Below are 13,005 nucleotides of genomic sequence, written 5' to 3' on the forward strand. Positions count from 1 at the left end.
AGCAGTATCTTTTTTGCAGAAGCACAGATGTGGACAGCATAATCTGGACCTATCTTGATATGAACTGTGGCTATTAATTGTCTTGATGATTTAAACATTTGAGTTCTACGGTTACACTATGTTTATTGCAAAGGGACATCTGAATGGTAATGAAGCATTTTCAAAAGGTGCTCAATGTCATTCAGCAAATGAGACTTTCAGTGCATGTGCTGAGACGACATACTGGTTGCACTGCTTGGAGCAAGAAATTAATCGGACACAGAAGAAATTTTTTCCCAAAACTTACACCAACATTGACATAAAGATTAAAAATGGAACTCATGAGAATTTAGCATAAGCAATATAAGAAGTAAAATCAGTTAAGTGGAACAGCTAATTTAATCACATTAATAGGAATAAGCAAATTTTATTATTCAACAGAGGTATATAAGATTGGAAATTATATACGAGATAGGAGAAGAGGGAGATGGAAGCCCTTAAACAAAACCTGCAAGTATGTTTTAATAAGTAATTCCTTAGGCTTTTTAATAATGACCTATTATATTTAGGTTAAGTTTATGGAATTTTTATATCATGATTTCTTTAATTTTTAGTTCTTTCTGTCACAGATTAAATTCAGCCTGGGCCCAAATGATTAAGCTGAGAACAAAGAACCTCACTGGAACAGTATCTTGACCTTGCTTTTCTTACATTCCTGAGAAAACCCTAGCCACCAACTACAGAATAATTTTCTCCTTTAGTCCAAAGCTCAATATACTATAGATTTGATCTGAATGAAAAAAACCCTACCCATTTAGATACTTCTACTAAATGAAAATATTTCAACATGAAAGATTAAGATGGCAATTTAAACACTGAGCCATAATGTTTTGTACCACCAAGAGGTTCAAATGCTGTGAAGAAACAAAACTATGTTTTGGCAATTTAGCAATACTTAGCTTGTCAGACAGCCTGTGATAACTGTCCACCACAGCCTGGAGGTAACATAACTTTGTTTAAGCTGTTTTAATGGAAGGTTTGGCCTTATTCCAGTGAAACACTAAAACTAAAAAAAATCTGAAAAAAAAAAAATCTAAAAAAAAAAAATTGCAGGTTGAACAATCTAATTTCATGCCCAGCTATAGCTAGGACAGACTTTAAACATTGCTAAAACCAGTGACAGTGCAGACTAATGTGAGCATAGAGAATGCTGAGTGACAGGTAAAAATTTGGATCCGGCAGCTGGTGCCATCAATAGAAATTATATCCATAGGAAAAAAAAATCCATTAAAAGCGCGTATGTGACTCACTAGATAGAGACTCCCTCAAACCATACATTAAAAAGCTCATTAATAAATATGCTGTTAGATAATTTAAAGATTAATAAAATTATGAACAGAAGAAAATATTCTAACAAATGCCCTCAAGAAGGAAAAATGACCAAATTCTTACACAGTTAAATGCATGCTTCAAGTACATTCAATGAACAAACACATATATTCAGCAAACTCCCTCTAATATCCTGTCAAGTAAAATGATAAACAGTATAAACATAAACAGTTCAAACTCCTCTGAGATCTGCTGTTGAATACCATTTCTAAGTAGATGAACTAGTGCCATATTTGAATGTCTTACCCTATTGATGTGCAGTCTCTATCATTTCAGTTTATGAGAGGTTTGGATATCTATAATTTTAACTTCTGAAAATTATTTCTAAGTACAACCAGGAATGTAAAATAGATGATGTGGAATAAAATCACCAGCCATGTTTTCCAGTAGTGGAACTATTCATCCAAGAAACAGGTATAAGTTCAATTTGGCAAAGTTAAATGACAGTCATTTTGCAGAAATTAAATTTTCTTTGTGCATTGTTGACTGTGAATGGAGACCATTATTTTTCATTGCCTAGATAGTGATGCAATTTTCAAAGCTAAATGAGCATTAAAAACATTCATTCTATGCTTCTGCAATGAACAATCTAAGATACCTAATGGCAAAATGAGACATTTCCTTTAATCTTTATGAACATATTGTACCCTCTTGAGGTAAAAATGAGAAAGGAGGGGATAAGCTTTCTGTATTTTTGATAAATGTTTCCCTCAGAAATGGGAGAAGTCTTGTATGTGTGGATGCAGCAGCCTGCCTGACTGCCAGTCCCTGAAGATCCACTCTGTCGGACGACTGTCCCACAGTTTCTTCCCCTTGGGCAGGCCAGTCTCTTTTCATTCCTCTGCTTTATTGGAGATGAGATTTTGGTACCAACATAGGGAGGAAATATGTCTCACCAAAGGGCACCATTTATACACATATGAATGGGTTTCCAAGTATTTGCCTTTGAGATCAGCTCACATTCTAGCTATGCTGCTCTACATTAGGACCAGAGACAGGATTTTCTGGACAAGTTACTATACTAATATACTATTTTCCCACAGATTTACTTGAAATCTACCTCCTTTCAAGATACTTAGGTACTGAGTAATGGAAGATAGTATGAGGCCGTAAGATTTTCATAACAATGTATTACAAAAAATGGCATATAACTACACTGTTAACTATTAACTAATGTAATTGGTACTAAAAGTGGAAGACCTTATAAGTTAGAAAAAAAATTCCATAAAATAATAGTCATTAAAGAACAGCATAAGCTTTGAACCACAGATTATATAGAAAGTCATTCATGAAATGATATCAAATACCTTTTCTATAAGACCATTTCCCAAACTATATTCTTAAAAGATTTACAGAGGAATGTTGCCTATGGCTGACTAAATTTCTCCATGTATGTGGACAGTGTTTGTTAAAATAAAAAAAGAAAAACGACCACAACAATATCAAGCTATTTGGCACCACTGCAGGGCAATTTAAGCATTTGTGCTCCTTACAACTACCAGTCAAACAACGCAGGCCACAGAGCTGTACCATATATTTTGAGTGAGAAAAATTTTTTCTTCCCACTGTAAAGGAGACTTAGAGAAAGAAAAAACAAAAAATTAAAAAAAAAAAATGTTTTTACAGAGTTCTTCTGAAATTTTCCAAGGTGGGAAAAAGCTATATTCATCCATAGTAGAACAATCCTCTGATTTATGTCACAAACCTTATCAAAGATCCTCTATCTCAGCCTTAAGCCAGAGCAGCAAATAGGGTCCTAAAACTCACAGCTGAAGTCAAAGGAAAGCAAAGGAAAACAAAACAAACAACACCCATGAAATGAGTGAACTTACGGGTTCAGAAATCACAAAATATACTCCATAACTTTCAGACTCTGTTCTTGATTTTAGCAAACCCAGTACATGGATGCCTTGGGATGCTTTGAACTGATCTTACTGACACTGTTAACTCTGTTATCATTATACAGTTTGGTCTTAACAGAATTGTAGAGATATGCATAGTATCTTTGGTCCATGTACTGAAGTCCAACTCTCCATATTAAAAAAAAAAAAAAAAAAATTACATAGGCACAAACATAGTTACTCAGAATTATATCTGCATATGTTTATACGGCTTTGAAGTTTGATCTCAACAATATCTTATAATTCCACTGCCAAAATAATTATTTACATAAAAATACTTTTCTCTGATATTAAAAATCCACTAACATCCTCACAAAACTGACTTGAAAAATGAAAAATGCTTATTCAGTTTTTTACCTTAATTGTTATGTTACTTTCAGGCTATGCAGTTTGAAAGAGGCAGACCTGTACTGCTATTTGGAATTAAAACCTACAGTCATAACCGAGGAAATCATATACTTTTTCAACACAGCAGGTTGATTTGTCTAACATTCTAGATAGAAATTCTTTCCCTCCCTTTTCTATTTTTATGTTTGTTTGTTTGGGTTTTTTTTTTTGTTGTTTCTTTTTTTGTTTCGTTTTTGGTTTTGGGGTTTAGTTTGGGGTTTTTTTTTTAATTCTTTTTTTTTTTTTTCCCCCTGAAAAGCCAGAAAATGAAAACAAACTTTGGCAGCTGGTATGCCACATCCTTAGCTTGGTATAAGCCATGCTACCTCCACATTCACAATGGAGCTCATTTGTGAGTAACAGACCTCTCTCTGACAAACTGCAAGTAACATGCAGAGTTAATAGCTGTCTCTTAAGTCTTTGTAAGTAATATTGTCTGTAGACTCCAGAGTCTCAGATAGGAAATCACTCTATTTCCACTGACTTTTGCTAGTTTTTACCAGCTGAAAGTATGATTCCTTGGTTTTATTCCTATTTTAACTAATTTATATTTTATGGGGGTTTACTTTAATTCTATTTAATTTTCCTTTCATTTTCAGTAGTGAGTGAGTAACAAAACCCTGTAGAATTCATTAAAACTGAGGGTGAACTTTGCTATTTACAGTAGTTAGCCGCACCATCTCTAGCTGACCACCTCTAGCCGATGTACAACCAGATGATGGCTGGACACTCTTGTGGTGACTGCCTTACAGGGACACAAAATCCCAGAATGAGTTTGTGCAGAATTGCACCTTGTTATCGGAGTGTGACACTGGTGCCTCCCCTGTTTAAGGGAGGACTGTATTGTCTGGAATATCTTGACACTATACTTTACTGAATATAATTGTTGCCTCTTGACACTACCTTAATATGAAATGATAATACCCTCTTGGATGTGCATTTACTCCATTGACTCAAAGTTACCAACACAGACTTAATTTCTATCCCCTTAAACCTCATTCTACTCAGAAATTTTTGGGAATCACCTAAAGATGCAGCTGTCCGAGGCAAAGGAGTAAATAAACTTAGCAGTAAATAAACTTAGATATTTAATTTCTCTGGGCAACACTTAAGTGCACCTGTTAAAAAATGGCCTGTCATAAAACAGATGATTCCTTTAGAAAACACCAGCTTTTAATTGCTCATGTAAAAAGGGGCATATAAACAGAATTATTCAGAAAAGAGTTTACAGAGGTAGAAATTTAGGAATGATACAAGAATCTAAGATACATATACTTAAATGTTGTAAAAAGTTATTTCCACAAATGGGCTGCAGACACTGCTTTCTGTTTCAGTTGGATGCATTTTTTTTAATTAGACTGAATCCTGGATGTCTGCATGTTTTATAGTTTCCATTTCTTTAGAACCTTTTACTGCACTGTATCTTACTTAATATAAGCTAGCAAAGGGAAACACCTTAGATTATTCGTTTCCTATAGCACCCATTTAAAAATACTGAAGGGTTAATTTATTTAGCTTTACCTTTAAAGATAATTAATAAATCATATACACAAAACTAACTACTGAATTATGAATATTATTTAGAATATAGCCATAGAATTAAGTTAGATTTTTATTTACATTTGTGAAGATTGCTTGATAAAGATTCATATAGACATTCCCTTGATATTAGTAATTTTTAATCTTAAGTAACTGAGAGCTGTATTTCCTCAGCATCACTGAGTACGCAGTTTTAGAAGAGAGGAAAAAAATCTACTCTTTTAAGCACTGTTCACAGCTAAGTTTTCAGGGAACATGAATCATTTAATAAGCTTATTTGATATTGAGAAAGAAATACGAGCTCTCAATCATTTACTTCAGGCACGAAGTCAGATGCTGCGATGATCTAGACATTCAGTTTGCATGAAATTTTTCCCCTTTAATCAGTGGAGAAAGCTTGAGTCTTCTGAAAGCCAACATATTGATCTGATCAAGGAATTGCTGAGGCTGGTGCAAAGGAAATGAATATGAATATATATGGAGCAGAAGTATATAAGGGTGCAAGAAAATTCCAGTTGACCTTTCTCTGTATCTTTCCTATTCTTTTGTCTATTTTTCTCTGAAAACTGTCTCTTGTGGTAGCCTTTAGCCACCAGAAGTTTGTTACATATGGTTTGAGCAAATGAAGACTAGGGAAAAAGAGTGACACTGGCTGAGTATGAATCTTGTGACTTGAAGGATTTTTTGGGGAGTGAAGAAAAATGTGACAGATGCCCACTTTCATGTAACAGAGCATCTGCTCAGCTGACAATGTACAACTTTGGGGCAGGAAAGACTGCTGGGCTACATCTGAGTTTGAAAAAAAGAGGATTAGGACCAGGAGCCAAAGTCATGAATGAAAAGAACAGGGGGCAGAATGCAAAACTTATAACTGCTCTGACCACCATGCTCACTATCCAAGAACAGAGTGTGACCAACTACGCACCACAGTGCAATGAGAAAAGCATTAATTATGCCTACCAGGACTGGTTTCTCACCCAGACTATCCCCTGAACCATGCCTTGACATTGTTTGGGCAGGTGCCAGGAATTAAACAGTATGGACAACTGTGGGACAGTTCTCAGGTCTGCATTTGGTCCTTTTTGATTCATGTTTATAGACACAGTCATAAAGCCAGATCCTAGCCTGAAGTGGGAAGATGATGGGCACTGGCTCTTTTAGGCTGTTTTGAGAAGAAATGGGATATTAGACAATGGAAACTGGCAAAAGTCTACATAGCAAAATTATGTAATAATACATAAGAAAAGACTCTTGGCTAAATATTGCTTACTTTGGTGTGTATTTTACTAGTTATTCAAAAGCTAGGTAGAAATCTGAAGAGAATATAAATACTCCATGAATTAAAGGGGACTTGTGTTTTTATATCTATTAGGAATGTAGTTCATTGCAAAACCATGAAAGTTTCACTTTATTTTTTCCTTGTGAAAATTTGTTCTTGACAAAACCAAACATAATTGTATTAAACACTACAGAGGTATTTACACATGAACTATGACACACTACAAGGAATGATTCCATTCACCTTCTTAAAACTAATAAGTGCAATCCACACAGTGGTTCTTTAAAGGCTGTACCCTTAAATTTTCCTTTGTGAAAACATGAGGTATTTTGGAATAACTTGATGGAAACAGGAGAGAGATCTGAATGGCTGTTTTGGGCCATCCAAAACATGGAATTTGCATTTTCATTTGTCTGACAGGTCCAATTTTCTTTCTATTGGGCGAAAATGTTGAAATTTTACCAGCTGAATTTTTATTAACCACGAATATCCACTTTAAAATTCACAATACTGTGCTTTAGCACTACACAGCCTCAGAACAAGAAGTAGTTTCATTACAAATTAATTCTGGGTATATGTGTATGCAATTATTAAAATAGTTGTTTCCTGACTGAAAATTTTAGACATTTTCTTTACACCTTTGGACAAGTTTTTTTCTGTCTTCTTTAATATATTTGATAAAAGACCCCTTCAAATGTTAAAACCAATTCAGTCTCTTGGTATATGTTAGGCCAGTATGATATTTATGATATCATATAATATGAGTCAGAGGATCTTGAATGTTGTATTTAAGATACACATCACTAATTCTGGTACAAAAAAATAAGCAGACTAGGCAGATGCCATTAGGATAAGTAAACAAACCATATAATGTGGAGAGGTTTCTAGAGAGCATGAACAGGATCTACAATTTACAAGACCTAAAAATCTTCCTTGGGGAAAGATGAATGAATCATAGAGTCATAGAATCATAGAATCGTAGAATCATAGAATCATAGAATGGTTTGGGTTGGAAGGGACCTTAAAGATCATCTAGCTCCAACTCCCCCCACCATGGGCAGGGACATCTTCCACTAGACCAAGTTGCCCAAAGTCCTATCCAACCTGGCCTTGAATGTTGCCAGGGATGGGGCATCTACCACTTCTCTGGGCAACCTCTTCCAGTGCCCCACCATGCTCACAGTGAAGAATTTCTTCCTTATATCTAGTCTAAATTTACCCTCTTTCAGCCATTACCCCTTGTCCTGTCACTACATGCCCTTGTAAAAAGTCCCTCTCCAGCTTTCTTGCAGGCCCCCTTCAGGTACTGGAAGGCTGCTATAAGGTCTCCCCGGATCCTTCTTTTCTCCAGGCTGAACAACCCTAACTCTCTCAGCCTTTCTTCACAGGAGAGGTCTTCCATCCCCCTGATCATTTTTGTGGCCCTCTTCTGGACTCACTCTAACAGGTCCATGTCTTTCTTATGTTGGGGGCTCCAGAGCTGAACGCAGTACTCCAGGTGGTGTCTCACGAGAGTGGAGTAGAGGGGATGAATCACTTCCCTTGACCTGTTGGTCACACTTCTTTTGATGCAGCCCAGGATACGGTTGGCTTTCTGGGCTGCAAGCACACATTGCTGGGTCATGTTGAGCTTCTCATCAACCAACACCCCCAAGTCCTTCTCCTCAGGGCTCTCAATCCATTCTCTGCTCAGTCTGTATTTGTGCTTGGGTTTGCCCCGAGCCATGTGCAGGACCTTGCACTTGGCCTTGTTGAATTTCATGAGGTTCTCAGGGGCCAACTCTCTAGCCTGTCAAGGTCCCTCTGGATGACATCCCTTCCCTCCAGCATGTTGACTACACCACACCACACGGCTTGGTGTCATCAGCAAACTTGCTGAGAGTGCACTCAATCCCACTGTCCATGTCACTGACAAAGATGTTAAACAGCACCGGTCCCAATAGCGACCCCTGAGGAACACCACTCATCACTGGGAATGAAACCACAGTAACAGACAGAAATCCAGCTTGCTCATTTCCTAGGATTCTCAAAGCTCAGCAGGTGTACCATTGCTTGCGTCTTATAGCTAGAGTAGGTACATCTTCTGAAAGCTACTTTGGTCACTAACATTTCTACATATATCTAGGTAGGACTGGAAAATTTTAAGATACAATCCCATAAGCCTACAGGATTATTTAACCTTTTGGTACAAATTTCATGGATATGAACATGGAATGGAAGATCAAAGGGGGAATAAGAAAGTATGCAAAGACAGAAGAAAATGGATAATGTTTTAAAAAAATTTTCTCCCCTATGGCATCCTAGACTGTCTGTGAAGGCAGAAATCAGACTTTGTTCTCTGCCAATATTTATAAAGTTTATCTAAGCAGCTCAGTATGAAGTATTAAACTGAAAATTATATGTTAATTACTATACTGGATCAGATTACCGACCAGAGTACCAGTGTCACAGTAGCCATTTTTAAGTAGAGAGCTAACAGACTGTTAGTTAGAAGTTGATTTATGCATGGAAGCATGGCTTACACCTCTTCATTTTTAAATATAATATCATAGCTATCTGCATTCACCATGTAGACTTCTACTTGTTTTTATTTTATTCTTCTTAAGACCTTGGCCTCATGCTCATTCAGAATTAAATGTGCTAATGTATAGTTTAATTAAGAATCTTTGTTTTTCCTGAGAGCAAGATTAAACAGAGATGTCAGCCTACTTTCTCTTTTCGTTCACTTTTCAGTTGTGTACATCTAGTCCCTTTTAACAATCTGTTCTCAAATATCTATTCTAATCATTCCAGTTCTCAATCTGTTTTTTTTTTTTTATCATGCAGCTCTGAACCTCTCTATGTTCACAGGCTTTATTTACTCACAAAGTAGCACTCCTTTTTGCTTTAGATGACATGAATCTTTCAAGCCTAAGCTAGTCACTAGGCTGCCTTTATAGCCAGTGGGAAAACTTCCAGAAGACAACCCGTGCCCTTACTTTAGATGTCTGAGATGGTATTAATTGCTCTCCTGAGCAGTAGTTACCCTTGACTATAAAGGAAGCTTAGGGTGACTTTGGCAAACTTTGTGATGCTTAAAGTAAGTAAAATGAATCCCAACCGTACAATCCCAATTGAAAAGAGCATTGCAAGTGATGGCTACTGAAAATTAAAAAAAAATCTGTATTTTCTTTAGGCTGCTCTTTTTGCACACTAATGCTGTTCTTTTCTCTGAACTCTGCTGAAAAGTGACCATGGGATTTTACTGAATTCTTTTAGATTCCTACATTATGTATAGTTTGAACTACTCCCTCTTACATGCTTTGTCAACACTGAATTTAATCTGCCAGTGGATATCCTCTTCTTTTCATTTTGCTGTACCCCCTGGAGTTCTTCAGTTTTTCCTGTCTTTGACAAGTCTAAATAACTTTGTGATCTCTGCATATATTAGAACATTACTGATCACTCAAACACCAGTATTCATAAAATTAACATTAACAAAAAGTAGCTTTTCTCATGCTGGAAATTGTTTATTTTCTTTCAGTTCCAAATAACATCCATGACAACACACTGCACTTCAAGATTATTTGGTGTTCTCATTAATATCTTCTAAGAGCTGTAAGCTTGATTTTTGACAAGAGAGTCTCCTTTAACCATTCTTTGGCTGCTGCTCTTAAGGAAATTTATTTGACAACAGAGGAAAAATTTTCCCTTACAAAAGAATCCTAATTTGCCATAAAAATATGTATCTCCTATACTGCTCCCTATTTCCAGTTCCACATTCCACCTATACCTTTAAAGACAGTTATGCTTGTGGCACTCCAATCTTCCAGTCTAGCAATTTTTTTTTTTTTAATTAAAGGATGGATATTTCTTGATAGCAGTTCAGACACCTTTTAGTACATTTCTTCAGAACTCTCAATGGTTTACTGTGATGGGACCCCAAATCAGCCAAACTCCTGAAGTGAATCTGCTTAGGCCTTTAGCTCTCCAAAAAAAGTTCAAAAGGCTGTTAAAAGCCAAGATTAATTCTTCGATCTAAAATCGGGAACTCACTTTTTAAAACAGAGAAAACTGAAAGCAAGTAGTTAACACAGAATGGTAATATGGTTTAAAAGCTTTTCTCCCACTGCATGTTGTATTCTTGCAGGTGGGTCTGTGCTTTCAGCTAATTCAGGGACTTTGAGTGGTAGCAAAAGCTCCTGTTTTTTCACACTATCCTTTTCCTATGCCTGCTCAGCTGGTCCTGAGGAGGAGGAGGAGGTGGAGGAGGAGGAAGAAGAAGAGAAGGAGCAGGATGAAGAAGGAGGCTTCCACCTCCTATCAGAGGCTTTTATTTCACCTAATCATTTCTTAAAGGAATATAATATAGAACTGAGAGCACACAAATAAAACAAATACCATCTGTCCCAGCCATGCATGATCAAAGCAGATTGTTGCTTTTACATTTGTTAAGTTTTTCATAGCATATTCTCTATCCTTGAGAGAAGAGCTAAGAGGAGATGGGCTTTGCTTCAATGGAAATGCATTTGATTTGACTGAGCTGCCTAAAAAAACCCCAAAGCACAGATATTGGATCATCTGGATTTAGAAGCAGTCTCTGATGTTTTGTTCAGAAGCAATGAAAAATTGGAGTTAAAAGCCACCACACTGAAAAGTTTAACAGTGGCATGGCAACTGTCCTTATGGACCTTCTTAGCTACTTTCAAATGTATAATAATGTGGCTTGGTATAGCCTACTATAAATTAAGGTAACTTTCATCACTTCCCATGTGCCATGAGCTGAGAATGTGCAATGGACAGTCATTGCAGCGTGGCTGTTGTGTAGTAACTTGTTAAGCTACAAGTTACTTGCTTCTGTCTCTTGAAAGAAAGAGAAAATAAAATTCCATCTGTGGAGGATCTCAGGAGATTAGCATATCAGTCAAACACAATTAGATGTTCAAATTGTATATGGACCACTATAGTGCCATTCAATTAGAAATAAACTTGTAAACTGAAATTAGTAGAAGGAAACCAAGAACTCAGAACAATATTGTGAAATTTGCTACACAACTGGATTTTTTTTCTGACACGAAGCAGCAGTTCACCTTTAGTACTGAATCCTTTTTCTCATATATCTGAACTATAAAGTAATTCTAAAATGAAAATACGGCAAAAGGCATTTCAAATATCTGAAGGTAGTGAGGGAATATTTTATGGTAAATAACTATGGAATAACTATTGGATAGTCCTGTTTAAAAATGAATATATAAAAATTAGGCCTCCTTTCTGCACATATCTGCTTCCTGCATGGAATGTGTTTGCTGACTTAAATGACAAGAATGTTAATACAAATTATAAACAAGACCTCACACATTTTTAAACTCCTGTTGGTACAGCAGAATTAATGCTAAGACAAGACAACAACAACTGCATAGTTCATTCCTCTCAGTTGAGATCAACATAAACGTTCCCTAAATTCCAAGTACATAGCCAGTCAGACACAGTTATGCCAACCCCCTGAGGATAACTACACTAAAACTGAATTATTCTAGATACATTCCTTCCTTGTTTGTGAAGCTAAGAAATTACTCCTTGTTGATAACAACCTTCAGTCCCCATCTCAGCATATCACCTGAGCTCAAGTATTCTGGTCAATGAGTTGCACAGCAGTGACCTTGTCCTTTTTTGATGGATGAGCAAGCAAAGAGAGGATAAACTCACACCAATATGTTAAGGCACAGAGCTAGGTAGTCAGAATAAACCTCTAAATTTATTTTACTGTTCTCAGTTTCTTTCTATTCCTTTGATGGTTATACAGTTAAGAACAGACCTACTCCTGAGTGCCTAAAAATATCTCATGTGTAGGAAGAGAAAGATAATCAAAAGAAAGACTGTTAAGAATATGCAGTTATCTAGACTAGCCAGTGCACAGCATGGTTTCTGATTCAATTGGAAAGTTGTTGCTGTTTCCCATTTGAAGCCATGAATATGTAGAGACACAGATTATTTGAATGCGTCTTCTTAAAACATTTTCCAGTGTTTTTTTCACATTTTTCAGAGGACAACCAGATCAGAATGCAGTACAACATGCCAAGCAGCACGGGCTGTGCTCTTTAAATAAGCTCATCTTTTTATTTTGTCATAAAATGCCATGGAACAAGCATTTCAAGAAAGATACTGTCTTTTCTTTATAAATTTGTGCAGGGCTTAGCATAATGAAGGACTGACAACTGGAAGAAGCTTTAAGTGGTACTACAGTGCAAACAGTAAACAACAGAAATAATAAATCACTGGTTAAAAGATAAAGTTCCCCATACTGCCTACTGAAATGTTTTAAACCTTTTAAGACTGCCAGAGTTCTTTTTGGTGAGTTCTTTGACATGTCTCCAATACAAGGCTATGCCTTACAGGGGCTAGTGTTTACAGTCCTGCCAATCTAAATATGAACTGGACAACAGTAATAAATATTTATTATTGTACAGCAAGTTAGATTTTCAATAGGGACATTCCAACAATTTCCCTGCTTTATTCTGCCAACTAGTTTATAAATGAGCATATTTTCTAACT

The 13,005-nt window shown here is 36.3% G+C and overlaps 1 protein-coding gene across 2 annotated transcripts in view; it reads right to left on the reverse strand.

Annotated features, from left to right (window-relative positions):
• The window catches only part of BAI3 (brain-specific angiogenesis inhibitor 3), a 481,908-nt gene that overhangs the window by 215,381 nt on the left and 253,522 nt on the right, over positions 1–13,005 (reverse strand). The gene's annotated exons all lie outside the window — the stretch shown is intronic.

The sequence above is a fragment of the Pygoscelis adeliae genome, unplaced genomic scaffold, assembly GCF_000699105.1.
Source record: "Pygoscelis adeliae isolate BGI_AS28 unplaced genomic scaffold, ASM69910v1 Scaffold57, whole genome shotgun sequence".
NCBI classification, from domain to species: Eukaryota; Metazoa; Chordata; class Aves; order Sphenisciformes; family Spheniscidae; genus Pygoscelis; species Pygoscelis adeliae.